Source organism: Marmota flaviventris, chromosome 1, assembly GCF_047511675.1.
Source record: "Marmota flaviventris isolate mMarFla1 chromosome 1, mMarFla1.hap1, whole genome shotgun sequence".
Taxonomy (NCBI): domain Eukaryota; kingdom Metazoa; phylum Chordata; class Mammalia; order Rodentia; family Sciuridae; genus Marmota; species Marmota flaviventris.
The window spans coordinates 202,002,388-202,017,759 of record NC_092498.1 but is presented as its reverse complement, the minus strand read 5'-3'; positions in this window follow the sequence as shown (position 1 = coordinate 202,017,759).

The following is a 15,372-nucleotide window of genomic DNA, read 5'->3' as shown; positions in this document are numbered from 1 at the left end:
TGGGTGGTGACCTCTCCGTCTTTTTCCTCCTCTGACACACATCTATAAAGTCACATGACTTCATGCCTTCCATTCTCTGCTCATTACACTTCATTGTTGCAGAGTGACCTTTTGTTGATTGCAAGGGGCAGGGTGACCTCTTACTGATTGCAAGGGACGCCTTGCGGTCCTTATCTTCCTGAACCATTTCAGGATGCCCAGAGTCCTGCGTGTCAAGCAGACCGAAGCCTCTGGTGGCTCTTCACATTTACACCAATGATTGGTTAGCTCTTAACAATTCCATACTTTAGGTCTCATATTTAGGGTACAACCTGTCTTAAGCTGCTCCGATACATATACCCAAATGTGTACGATAGTTCACACACGATAGATTTTTTTTTTTTTTGCTCACCTAAGATGCAAAACAGAGGATGTCCTCCAAGCTGTGAGGTAGGGACTCAGGCCTTTCCATTTTTTGAGACCTGCCGTCTTCAACATGCTTGCTTCTGTGTTCATCTGCATCAAACAGATAGAGTCAAGCAGCGCATGAGAAATCTCACATTGGAGGTTTTCATGGGCCACGAAAGGAAGTTGCTCACATCACTGCTGCTGCTGTTGTGTGGGCTGGACTTTGGCAGCACAGCCCCACCGAGGCAAAAGGGAGCCCGGGTTGTGTAGTGTGGTTGTGAGCCAGGAGGCAGCCGGGAATGTCTAGTTTGCAGGCAGCTGGCAGAACAGTCAGGATTCCCAGTTCTAACCTCAATCATGTCAACAGTTAGCTTTATATGAGACTGGGGGCAGTTGCCTCACCCCTCTGGGCCTCCGTTTTCCAATCTTTAATTGATGAGTTTGACCACACATAGAAACCTCTTGCACACATGTTTTATGAACTGATTTAAACCAAAGCCAACTTGTGGACCTCCTAGGGACCCTCAGGAAGTTTTATGTCCAAACACCACGAGTTAAGTGGCTAGAATCACACCTGGTACCTGGTGGCATTTGGTACCTACCTGTGGAATAAACAAGTACATGGTCAAGGTCTCTTGGCAAATCTTTCTAGGAATCTTATAGAAGTTAGGTCACTTTTTAAAGTCACACTGTCAGAGAGTGGCAAGGGCAGAAAATTCTAAAGCCTGGGTCTTCTGGCTTTAAATTTGATGCAAATCAGATAGACTAGGAGGAGAAAGGAAAAACAGTCCCCAAGGCTTCACGCGTGGACACAAATCCTGGGAAAACTAGAAAATTAGAGAAAAGAAAGTGTGGATGGTCCAAGGAGCCCAAACTTGCTGTCTCTGCAGAGGTGGGGGAGATTGTTCTCCACACTGCACCAGGGCCTGGCACCTTTGCTGTGTGAAATGTGCCCAGGGTCTTTGCTGATCCATTTCAACCTGGGTCCAGGAGACAGTGGATGGGGTGTGGGCAGGTTGGCAGGAACGCAGTCCTCCTCTGGAATAACCAGAAAATAATGATGAACTGCCAATGATACAATGAAAGATGCCAGGTAGTCACAGGTACAGTGTGGCTACAGTTGTTATTTGCTCTTTCTGTGTGTATCTCACAGGAAGACATAGGGGAAAAGGCTGAAGGAAATAGCAGCACCTCAAGTGTCTGGGCTTACGTGTGGCTCAGCAGGGTCCTCATGGTGAAGGGCAACTTATTAGTAGCAGTAATGAATATGACAAAAACTTTGTATTGTCCTGTGAGGTCCTCCATTTTAACTACATCACTCTATAGCAATGCAGAATTTGTGATAGAATACAGTAGAAAATCAGAATATTCTTTATAGGCATCTGATTGAATGTCTTTAAACGTTTACGAAATTGAAAGTTCTTTCTTACTGGGTGCCTGGTGTGGGCCTGTGACTCCTAGCTACTCAGGAGGCTGAGGCAGGAGGATCACAAGTTCAAAGCCAGCCTCAGCAACTTAGAGAGACCTTGTCTCAAAATTTAAAAATAAAAAGGGCTGAGGATGTAGCCCAGTGAAAGAGCACACTGGATTTTATACCTATCTTCAATTACTGCATTTAGAAAATAATGTGCACTTCTTAATTCTCTCCTGGTTGGGGCCCAGGGAATCACTGAGAGCCTTGTTAACCTGACCGCATAAGGGATGGGCTGTCTTTCACTAGCAGCCATACTTTCTGGTAGACAGAAACACCAGTCAATAATTAGACTGCAGGGTCTGTGAATGCCTCGCCTGGGTGCAAACATCCTTAAATAATAAATTTGAAAATGTCTTGAAAAAGAAAATTAAAACAGCTTCAGGAGCACAGATGGTGTAACTTCAAGTTCTTTAATGAAGCACAAGCACTCCTAGCCTCAATGACAGAAGATCAAAGCGTTCTTAGAGAAATGTGCCATTTGGGCAAGAGTGTACAAGGTGACAATCTGCTACCTTTGCCTGGGATGATAAAAACAGTCTCTGGAGATAAAAGTTCCATCAACTTTCTGAATCCAGAGATAGCACAGAGTGGAAGTTGGGCCGCTGTCTTTGTTTCTGGGTCTGCCCACTTCCTTGGCATTTTGCCGTGTCACAGAACACTTGGATCCATGAGAAGCATCTGCAATTCCTGATAATGTGTGGTCCAGCTGGAAGCCGAGCTGGGGTGGTGCATGTCCAGGCACGTGCCTTGTTTGCCCAAATAGACGCCTTATCTTCTATTACTGATCTGGAGGCAGGAACATCAGGCTATTTCAACCAAGGATGGTTTCACTAAAACAATATGAAACCTCAGAGCAACTTACAAACATTCGGCGTGCAGGTCCCAGGACATCACAGAGGTGATGAGATTAAGCCCCTGTGTTTGAAGGTCTCAGAGCATCTCCCAAACCAGACACTGGGCTGCTATGCAGGTGGTACACCGGTCATAATGGAGAGGTATGTGCCCAGTGCCTCTGCTCTGCTGGAGTCCCCAGGCCACAAGGACCTCGTCTTGGGAGGGCCCAGCCTATGTGATGGATGACCATCCTCTATCCACTGCGCTGCTGGCAAGTCTGGTACAACACTTCTGAGGATACGACATCCAGCCTCCATAGATCACTACACTTCTGAATTCTTGCATGTCACCGTATTTCCCATTTCCTCAATGCACACATCCCAAAGAGCTCAGATTCTAGGCTAGAAACTGACCCAGAGTGAGGAAGTGGAGAAATGGGTGGCGTGGAGCCAAATGCCTCCTGGGCTCATGGTTACCTTTCTAGCTTATTGGCAGTGATCTTACTCAGCAAGCTTTGGCATTGGGCAAAGCTTGGTTCAAATCCCGACTCCACTGCTTATTAACTTGGTGAGTTGGGCAAGTGACTTAACCTCCCTGAGACTCTGTGCTTGGTTACAAAACAGCAACAGCAGTATCTGGAGGTTGGCTGGAGGTCCCTATGAAAGGACATTGGTAAATCACTCAGTCCTGGCCTAGAACAAATCTCTCCACTAATCAGAATTATTATGATTTTGATCATCTGAGTTGAGCCCAAGAACATTTGTAATTTCCATGGCAGATTCTCATCATCCATGTAATCAGCTGCCTATTAGGAGATGTCAATGCTACGACCTGCTTCAGCTACTCCCAGGGATTAACTTTGGGCACCTATGGGGATATCTGTGGGGGAAATTCCTAGAAGTGGAACTGCTGGATTGAAATCTGCAAGAAGACATTTTCAATGACACCAGAACGTTTCCAAAAGTTGTTTGCAATAGAGTACCTACGTATACGTGAATTTCCTGTTAGCCAAGGAACCAACCGGACAGGTTTTGTACAACTTAAGTGCTGTGCTCAGTTGTACATGATCCCTGAATGAGAATGTCCCAGAAGGCTTCTAGGGATGGCAGCTTTCCTTGTGACAGGAGTCTTAAGTGGAGATTGTACTGGAGCATGCCAGTGTGTGAAACCAGAGCTAGAACCCCCATGAATTGCAGCCTGGCAGCACCCTGGCCTTTAATTCTTATTGAGAGATGGAGAAGTCGCTGACAGTCTTATCAATCTAATCTTATCTTGGTTAACCCCGTCAGGAGCTTGCTCTTATTTTGTCAGAACACAGAAGACACTTTTCACATTGTAAACAGAGCGTGGGTCATCTAGCAGAAGCCCATTCACACCCAAATGCAGCCCCATCCTGGAATAGTATCTTCCAGCCTTTGAGTCCTCAACCTCTGTTGGGCAATATAACCCAAGTTCTTGCCAGAAACACTGGGGAAGGTATATGTCTCACTGGCACCTTCTGACTCTGGCTAAGTGTCTTCTCCTCTTTTCCCTGGTAGCTGGAGACTAGAGACAACTCAAATACACATCCATAGAAACCAGGTAGATAAATTACGCTGCACCCAGGCAGCCATTTAAAAGAATGAGATAGCGTTCTTTAATCTGATGTGGAGTAACGCACAGGGTACGTTAAGGAGAGGAAAACCCAATGTTCAGAACAGTGGTGTGACATGCAAACTTTTGGCAAATTAAAATACATAAAATTAAATAGAAATGGTATATAGATATACACCCACACTTTCCTAGACTACCCCTGGACCAATGCATCCCCAAAATGGTAATGGTTGCTTCAGGGAACAAAACCAGACTTAAGGGTAAGAGAAAAATATTTTACTGGTCAGGTGTTTATCATTTCATTTCATTATTTTATGCCTCACATAATATTTATCTAAATGTAAAAAATATTTTTCAGTTCTATTGAGGTGTAACATACACGCCATAAAAGTCACCAACCTCAGTTGTGCAATTTGACAAGTCCTACCAAGTGCATGATATGATATTTCCATTTCCCCACAAAATTCCTTCCAACCCTTCTACAGTCAGTTCCTGCCCCTTGGCCCCTGGCAATGACTGATTTGCCTTCTACTACCATAGTTTTGCCTTCAAAATATTCTCTTCCTTCCAACAAAGGGGTCATCGTGTATATGTTTCTGTGTGGGTGTGAATTGAGTCTATGTAGTTTTGCTCAACTTTTGGTTCTCATTCACATCAATGATTAGCAATTAATTCTCCCCTAAGTTATGTTAAACGAAATAAGCTAGACACAAAGACACATCCTGTATAATTCCACTTATTCGAGCAGTCAGATTCAGGGAGACAGAAGGTAGGGTGGTGGTTGTTGGTGGGGAGGTGAGAGTCAGTGTTTTATGGGTAGAGACTTCCTGTTTGGGATGATGAGAAGGTTCTGGAGATGGTGGTGATGATGGTTGCACAATAATGTGAATGTGTATAATGCCACTGGACTGTACATTTAAAATGGTTAGAATGACAAAGTTTGTTAAAAAAAAAAGTGGGGAAAAAAAAGTCTGTGGGCTTATTTGTGTCTGCTACTCTTTTTCCCTTTTTTTATCAGTTTGGTTTTTGTTTTTTGCAGTGATGGGGATGGAACCTAGGGCCTCATGCTTGCTAGACAAGTGCTCTACTACAGAACTACACCCCTGGTCCTAGTTTTTTGTTTTCTTTTTAAAAGCAAAATAGACTTTCTCTCTCTCTCTCTCTCTCTCTCTCAGAAGAAGAAGGAGAAGAAGAAAAGCAAAACTTACAATTCTAAATCTTGCTTTGTAAATGACCTACCTAGTCTATCTGAATCTAATGCTGTGGAGCCCAGGACAGCACCATCAGCCTGCCCAGTCCCCACAGAACTTACTGTACTTGCTCAGGGTTCAGACCGGGGGAAGGACTTGGGGTTTAGATCATGGAGAAGGACCACGCCTTCGGAAGCCAACAGAGTTTTCTCCTCCAGCTTTAGCATCATGAAAAAACAATTCATTATACAAAACCTTGAAGCTCTGCAAAAACCTGGTTCACTCGAGTAGACTTCAGATAGGGATTGTGGATAAGATCCCGTGACCACCTCTGTGCAGGCTCAAAAAGGGACTCGGAGGATGTCTGCTGCATGCCCAGAGGGACAGGGGAGAGTTGAGTTTTTTAATCATCAGAGAAGCTTTCGGACAGCTAGCAATGGTTCTTCTAAGTTTAAAAAATTGTTTTATTGACATGTAATAAAGTACACAAATCCTAAGTGTGCAGTTTAGTACCTTATAAATAGGAGATATATACATTTCATACATATAATGTGTGTATGTATATATATTTTTTATATAACATGAGATAAATATATATCTCATGTATATAAGTGTATACATAAAATGTTCCTTAGTGGCAGGAATATAGTCTGAGAAATGCATCATTGGGCTAGGGATGGAGCTCAGTGGTAGACCACTTGCCTAACATATGAAAGGCCCTGAGTTTGATCCCCAGCATTGCAAACAAACCAAAAAAAAAAAAAAGCATTATTATGGAATTTCATCATTGTGTGTACATGCATAAATTAAGTTGGTTATCACGTCACTAATATAATCTTTTGGGACCACCATCATATATGCTGACCTATTGTTGCCCAAAACTTTGTTATATGGCACATTACCACATGCATATGTGTGTGTGTGTGTATATGTGTGTGTATGTGTGTGTGTGTGTGTGGACATTTGCGCACCTTGTAACCATCACCCAAATCAAGACTGGAACATTCCAGTGTTGCAGAAGTTTTTCACTTGCCCCCCTCCCACCTAGTATCTGCTCCCTAGAGGTTTACTACCCTGACTTACACCAGCGAAGATTGGCTTTATCCCAATGTACAGTCAACGGAATCACCCAGCATGTAGTCCGTTGAGTGTGGATTCCTATGTGACCAGCCCCCTGTTGGTTTTAGCTATTTAATCTCCAGTGGCAAAGCTGGGCTGTGGGATCAAAGTCCTCCAGAGCAAGAAACTGGATATTCAGTAACTTCTAAAACATTGAGCTTCTGGGGAGGGATTGTACAGGTCCATGGTCTGTCAAGGTCCCCAAGCATTTGTGCAGATGAATTGTTTGATCCCCTCCTCTGACTCTTTCCACATCTGTCCTTGTGATCCTTGGTGACTTTTCTGATTTCATACCTGAAGGTGTAACAGAGTGAAACTCTAACATTTTGTGGAATGAAATGCCCTGTGGCATATTAGCATATCATCATGCATTATGTACAGTGGCCTCATACTGAAGTATTTGTTGTTGAATCCTGCAGTGCTCACATTCAAAGTCTGTTACTCTGCAGCTCTCTTACCTTGGTCATCCTCCTTGAATTCATTTCTCCACCCAGTATGGTTTGATTCCATCTGGGGTTACATCCTCAAGTCCAGTCTTTTTTTTTGTTTGTTTGTTTTTTTGTTTTTTTTTTAATTTATTTATTTTTTTAATAGTTATTTAATTACTTTTAGTTTTCGGCAGATACAACATGTTCTTTTGTATGTGGTGCTGAGGATCGAACCCGGGCTGCACGCATGCCAGGCGAGCGCGTTACCGCTTGAGCCACATCCCCAGCCCTCAAGTCCAGTCTTGAATTGGCAAGGAGCCATAACACAGCCACAGTCCCAGAGAAGTGCAGACATAGAGATATCCATTTGTTACAGACTGTGGTCCAGATAGGGCCCACAGCCTAGTGGAGGCACATACCTCTCTAACATGGCCTGTGTTTTTGACTCATAAAAATGAAAAATACTGCGGAAGGGTCTGGATGGCTTCATGCAAGCCCTTTACTACTTTGGAAAATGGGTTAAATACCTGCAGACAGAGCTGATCACTAGCATTGCTTTCAGAAGATGGCTCAGTAACTTCAGAAGGTTGATAGCTTGCATCATTGCACATAATTTCCTTTGATAAGGAGTTTGGGAATCAAGAGTGGGATGTGAACTTGAATTGATTAAGAATACACACAGGTTCTCTTTAACATTGCTGTTGGAACTTTATTTTCCTGTCCTCTATGATCATTCCAAGAGTTATGGAAATAGTAACTATTTTAAAAGGGACCTGTGGGTCTGTTTTACTGAGAGGATGGAAACTTAATCTGTTGAGCCCTGAGGTCCCTGGAAGTGACTCTGGAAGTTGAGGCCCAACTTTGTTCATCTTTGTATGTCAGCCCCTGGCCTAGAAGGCAGGTTGTAGCAAAATTACTTTGATGTGGCCAGAGTCAACCTTCATCAGGGTCAGGGATTTTTGTTTTTTGTTTGTTTCACTTTGTTTTGGACCAAGGATTGATTCCAGGTACCCAGCACTTAAATCACTGAGCCACATCCCTAGCCTTTTTTAAAGTTTTTTACTATTTTGAGACAGGGTCTTTCTAAGTTGCTTGGGGCCTCGCTAAATTGCTGAAGCTGACTTTGAACTTGTGATCCTCCTGCTTTGGCCTCCCAAGCTGCTGGGATTACAAGCGAGCATCTCTGTGCCCCAATTCATCAATATCTCCTGCGTCCCAGCCCCACGCTGCCCTTGATCACTCCCCAGGTCCTTTGTGTATAATGTTCTATGTCCTTTGCAGCTTCGACTGGGGGCTGGGAAGTGGGATGGTTGCCTGTCCTGCCATCTACCCCTTCCTCCAAATCTCCATAGTAGCCCAAAGCATTCCCACAGCTTGGCCAGACTGCCACACCTTGCCTCAGCTTCTTCCTGGGGTTTCCTGGTAGGTAGTCATCAGTCCACACACCTGTACTTCTAAGAAAAAGGAAGAGATTTTCCCTGTTGCTTCCATGGACTGCTTTTCCCCAAGTCAGCCACAGGGGACTGAGATGGGGCCGGAGTGACTGACAGGGCTTGTCGGGACCTGCTTGACCTCCACCCAGTGGACAGAGGCTTCAAGGCTCACAAGGACAGGTTGGGGTGGGGGTGGTCTCTATTCCAGGAAGAAGCATTTCCTGCTAAGTCACACCAGAGGCCTGGATGAACTTCACTCACTCTAGTTAAGGAGGAAGGAGGACGGGGTGGGTGGGGATTTGGGGAATTCTCCTAAAGTTCAGTGTGATTTCACCCATGAGTCTCAGTGATAGCAATCTTGAGAAATAAGGCCCCCAGGGCGGGGGACTTCTGTGGAATGCTTTTCTGCCAGATCGGCACCGCCTTTCGTTCAGAATGCTTTATTCCAGAATCGTGGCTGCCTTTTCCTAGCCACCAACGCAACCACATTCACCTCCCCTGCCAGCCATCTTCCAGGCAGACCCCGTTGAAGCTGTGGCACCCTGAGCAGCTGAACCTGTCGCCTTCCCTCTCCTAGAACCTCACACCTGGGCACTGCCCAGAAAGTACACAGAACACACCATGCCCCAAACATTTCAGATTCTAGGGAACGTCAAATCTTAGCTTTAAATCGGGCGACCCTTTCAAATGATTCTTAAAAATTAATTTATTCATGTTAATTAGGTATTTCAAATGCAACGTCCACATTCAACCGTCTTAAACAAGCATCTTTCTCTCGAGGTTGTCCGGGAGGTGCCCTGGAGCCCTCACAGCTTGGAGCCATTCTATTCCGTCTTGATTTGCCTTGAGGGTGAGAACAAACCATGCTCATCAAAAAGTTAGAGGTTGAGTGTGAATTGCTGGGGCAGGGTTAGGTCTGCTGAATACTTATTTATCATGCCCCAGGCTCCAGCATCAAACTGCTCAGCAGGTGTGAAACCCGGCCCCGCCTCTTCTAATTAGTCACAGACGCCTGGGCAAGTCACTTCACCTGCCTGAACTTTCAGTTTCTTCATCTGCAACTGGAGATACATGCTAGAGCCTCCCCTGCAGGCTGGTCGTGGGGACTCGTGACTACTTAACATACTTACCTCGTGTAAGTGGTACCGCCGGTTACCTGTTACCTTGATGAGTCCTGCTTCCCGAATGTTGAAGTGTAACACCAGAGCAGCACTCTGAGGCCAGGGTGGAGTACAAAGTAAGGAGCTTTATTTAAAGGATAATAGAACAGACTCCCCCTCCCCACCCAGGAAGAAGGGGACCCAAAGTCGGGATCCATGGGATGACGAAGTCCCATCCCTTTTACACATCTAAAGTCTCCTTTTTTCTTTTACATCCTTCCCCCCTTGTTCATTTCCCTTCATCTCGTATATGTGACTGGGAGATGCTGGTGGGAAAACCCAAAGGTGGTAAACAGATGGGCTGAAGGGGCTGGCAGGAATGGTGGGGCCGGAAGGGGGCCCGGGGTGAATTAATTAGCAGTTCCCTGTGTGCTCCGGGGTTGCTTTATTAACAATTCTTTAGGAAGGGCTGTATTGGCTTTGGGGGACATTAGCATTTCAATCTCCCACCCAGGAGTCTTCAACCTTTGGAACCCAAACCGGTTTGGTCTGTTTTTCTCAATTTGGCCCGATTTATCTGTCTACACCGACTACCTATTTTTAATTCTGGCTTCTTAAGTGTGGTGCATGACATGGGCTAAGCTCTTGGGAAGTGCTTGGTGTTATTCAGGCAGCTCTGGGGTCTAGATTCCCAAGGCTTCCTGTGCCAGGGAAATGAATTAGTCTCTGAAACAGCAACTGGTGTTCTAGTTCTTTTTTTACGTGAATGTGGAAATTAACCACTTCCAGGAGGCAGATCTGTGACCTACACCTCAGTGAGCCAGTCTGTAAATGGGCCTGGCCAACTCAATGGCAAATGGACTTAGGGTATCTAAACCGGTTGTCTGTCCCTCTGCTGCCTTCTGGCCTCACTGGCTAATAGGCACTGTATTAGAAAGACCCCAGGCTTGGGGTCGGGATGGCTTGGCACCCCCTCCCCACAGCAGACCCCATAGAGATGACTGGTGGTGAACCCAAGTCCCTTGGTATCAGCCAACAGCTCCCTTCACTTACTGAGGATTGCAGCAGCCCCTCCTCTGCTGGGGACTTGACCAAGTCACCAAGTCACTCCAGCAACTTGCAGGAGGCAGTTCAGTATGTCCCCTGGGGGAGTGAAGACGGCAGGGGCACTAAGGTTGAACCAGAAGGTCCCAGCTGCTTCCTGAGCTCAGCAAACTTGGTTAAGTGAAGTCACATCTCTGAGTCTCTGAAGTGTAGGAGTCACATGAGTCACTAGTTATAGAAGGGCTTGTTGGCCAGTGGGCAGGGCCAGGGCCAGATGAGGCTGGTAAGACATGCAGAAGAGGGCAATCACGTTTGCACAGCTCTGAGAGTGAGTACCTTCCTGTTCACAGTTTGCCCTCTAGGTACCCTCCCTGCCTCACCTAGGCCACCCAGCCAATCAGGACTCTGGTTAGACTCAGCGCAGCAGATGCTGGACTTGTCTCTGAATACCCTTCAATGGTGCTCATCACTAGGACTAGCTGTTGGAATATCCCATCATTAACAATATCGAAACAATAACAGCTAATATTGATTAACTACCTGGCACCATTCTGAGCATTTTATAGGTAGTTAACTCATTCAGGGTATCTACCCTTTGCAGGGTATCTACCCTTTGCAGTTGGGGAAAGTGGGGCTCAGAGAAGCTGAGGAATTTGCCTAAGCAGACACAGCATAAGTGGTAGGACCTAGGCAGCCTGCTTCTAGAATCTGCACTCTTAACCACTACATGCAGCTACTAAGATGGGCTGGTCCCAAACTCTGGCCTGTGCCCAGCCCTTGCTCCCCTCTCCAACACTTCTATCCCCTACACCAAACTTTGTGAGGTAGCTCCAAAGAAGCATGATCTTCACAACTCCACGTCTTTGCCCCTGTGGCTCCTCCCACCTATCCTTCTGACACCCATCTCACTATCACCAGCTGGAAAATGCCTGTTCCCCTTTCCAGGCCCAAAACCTTCCTTGACCCTTGACTACCACCTCCAGATAGCCAATGCCCCCCCCCACCCCCGTGTCTTCAGAACACTTGAACTTCCTTGTTGCCCTCAACTTACTGATTATCTCGTGGAGTCTGGTGGGCAGAGAGATCAACAAATGTACATTCAATTTATGTGAATTCAGCAGTTGCTCCTGCCAGGGAATGAAGGTAGAGAGAGGTCCTAAATGGTGTGAGGGGATCTGAGGCAGAGGGTGAATCGCTGTCACTCTGCAGGTGTCACTTCCTCTGGCTGTTCCTGGTGTGAGCATCCCACGCTCTGAATGAGCATCCACAATCAATGAACTATATTTTGCAAACCAGCCCCTCAAAGCAAATCGTTATTTTTTTTTTTTTAAGAGAGAGTGAGAGTGAGAGAGAGGTAGAGAGAGAGAGAATTTTAATATTTATTTTTTAGTATTTGGCAGACACAACATCTTTGTTTGTATGTGGTGCTGAGGATCGAACCTGGGCCGCACGCATGCCAGGCGAGCGCGCTACAGCTTGAGCCACATCCCCAGCCCGCAAATCGTTATTAATCTGGTGCACAGCCTGAGAAACTGGGATCTGTCTGCTGCGTGGAAGCAGGAGATGCTCTCTCTATACGTATACCTGGAGCGTGAGGAAGCTGGTCTACAACATGACATCTTCCTAAGAGGCCACAGGGCTGTTTTGTCCGTCGGTGGTTTTCTTCTTACGTGCTTGCTTTAGGATCTGACTCCCACACCAGCTGTGACTGATCAGCCACACTGATTCACACCTAAACTCCTTGGTTTCTGAGTCTGTCTCCCTCAGCCTCCTGGGTACTCCCCCAGAGCACTGTGCCATTAACATTGTCTCCCGGGTGCCCGAGCTTAGCCAGACCCTGGTTAAACTTTTATTATTATTATTTTTCCATATGGAGAGCCAACTGTCCCAACTCTAATTATTGAACATATCAGTATCTTTCCTTCATGAATTACTAGCGCTGCCTTAGTTGTTTGTTTCATTTTAGGGTCTACAAAATCCAGATTTCCATGCAAACTCATTTTGCAAACAAGGACAATGAAACCTTTACAGTTCATTGTAAAGGAGCTGCTCAGTTCATTGTCGTTGGACAGAGAAAGTGAATGAGAACCAAGCCCCACCAAAAACCACATCCACAATGGAGGCACTAGTTCTGACACATCAAAAACTGTTTCAGTGATATCTGTCAGTCTTTTAAACTGTATTTGACAAATCTGGGAGAGATGACTCCCCTGGTGTTTATCTGGTGGAATCTCCTTTCCTTTTTTCTTTTTGCATATGTTTCCTGTTTCTCTTACTATTGCAAAGATAAAGAGGAGGGAGAAGAAATAGCAAGGAGTGTTTATAGACTGTCTTGTGACAAGGTGAATAATGAATGGTGATTAAAGCCATTGGACATTCCCACCTGAGAAGTTCCTGGTGGGAGGGAATTAGCATAATAAAGAGCTGGAGGTGGGGCTCTGAAGAGAGAGCGGGGACTCAGGGACCCAGCCTGGTGCCCCACACTCCTTCCTGAATGCCCCAAGCCTGGGAGTTTAGGAGCAGCCACTGAGAAGGTGACCTTGATTTCTTTCAGTCCGGAGGATCTTGCAATCACACCAGAACTTGGAACGCTGTCTGAGTTTCTCTGAACTGGAAGCACAGATCTGAAATATCAGACCAATGAATACAATGTTCTCAGGGAGGTGAAAGAGAGAGATACAGAAGAAAACTCTCCCCCATTTCCTTTAAACCACAGGCCATTTGTCAAGTGCTCAGATGTGCCAGACCCCATGGGGGAGGGGGGAGGGAGGCTGAGATTTTATTCCAAGTTGCTGGGGTTTGCAGGGTCAAGGTGTAAGAGGGGTGGTGAGCGAGGAACAGGGGGATGAGCAAGCACGGTGTGCTGAAACTCCAAGCATCCGTGATCAAACGAACTTATTTTACCTATGTGGCCGGGTCTCTGTTCCTTTGATTACAGTGAAATAATCAGAGAGGTGGAGTTGATGAGCAGCAGGAGTCCCCATCTCAAGTATGTACGGGGTGGAATCATCTTCTTACCCCCCCCCCACCCACCCCATCTCACTTCTTCATCATTTGGGATGAGGGGCAGTTACAAATGGCAGCCACGTGGGTGATGCATCCTGGACTGTAACCCTACAGCCTATAATACACACCACCCCCTCCTGCTGCAGAGGTGCTGAGACTCTGCTATACAGTCTTTAGCTTAGTGTCCCCTCTGTATGCCAGATCACTCAAGCCCAGGTTCTCTGGTCTGGGTCCCTGGAGGACAGAGTAGAACTTGCTGGGTTGTTCACATCCAGGTCAGCACACAGTAGACATGTTGCAAGAGCTCCAAGAGTGAGTCCTTGTAAAGGTTTCCATCATCCTTGTTTGCAAAATGAGTTTGCATGGAAATCTGGATTCTTTAGACCCCACAATGAAACATACAAATAACTAAGGCAGCACTAGTAACTCATGAAGGAAAGACACTGATATGTTCAATAATTAGAGTTGGGAAAGTTGTCTCTCCACATGGAAAAAAAAATAATAATAAAAGTGAATTCCTACCTCTCATCCTCCACCAAAAGAGGAGTTTTCAATGCAGATTACCAGGTTTCATTCGAGGCCAGCCAGGTCTGAAAATTTTTTCTTTTTTTGTACCAGGGATTGAATTCAGGGGTCCTCGACCACTGAGCCACATCCCCAGCTCTATTTTGTATTTTACTTAGAGGGTCCCACTGAATTGCTTAGAGCCTCGCTTTTGCTGTGGCTGGGTTTGAACTCACAATCCTCCTGTCTCAGCTTCCTGAGCCACTGGGATTACAGGCATGCGCCACTGTGCCTGGCAGGAACTTTGTCATTTTTAAAATTGATAAATTACACTGTGAACTTTCTGAGAGCAAACTCTGGCTGTTTTTGTCATTAAATAGTTATATACTAAGTATGGTCCCTAGAATACATTATGAACCTAGAAAATGTTGATTGAATAAAAGATTACAAAGATTCTTTTAAAATGAATTTATTGAAGAGATTAGACCTTTTCCTTTGGTCATCATTAATACTACAATGGACTACCACATACCCAGAATTATTTGGGCTACTTACCTAGCTGAAAACAGGAAAGAACTGAGTGGAGATATTTTGGTGAGCTTGGCTTTGGTCTCCTCTGAATCTAATTCTAAAAGATTTGGAAATATTGCATGTACTTTGAGAGCAGCTAGGCCCACCCAAAATATTATTTTTGTGTGTGGTACTGGGGTTTGAACTCAGGGCCTTGTGCATGGGAAGCAAGTGCTCTACCCCTGAGCCACATTGCCAATCCATCACCACCCAAAATATTATTAAACCTTATTTAGGTATATCCATAATTATTCCACTGTTCATTTATTAAATGCCTTTTTTGTGTAGACAGACACTCTTTTGAACACTTCTCCTCATTTCTATTAAAATAATATATAAAATGAACACCACCACTCTCCATGTGCATTGTGATGGATTTGGGCATTTATATACAGCAGGTAGTCGCCACCATAGTCAAGACCCAGAACAGTCCCTTCATTGTGACCTTGGTCACGATCATCGTTACAATCAGGGAATCCTTTTAAATGTATGTAAATTATGCCTCAAAAAAGTTGATTTTAAAAGAAACGGGGAAAATCATAGCTGAGAAATGAAAAGCTCTTGGTAGATTGCAGTCTACTCACTGACTTCTTTTGAGCACCTTATGTGTACAGGCTCCATAACTGGTACTGATTGACCATGTCTTTATGCCAGAACAGGGTGAGACAGAAGCCCCCATGCTGGTACTGT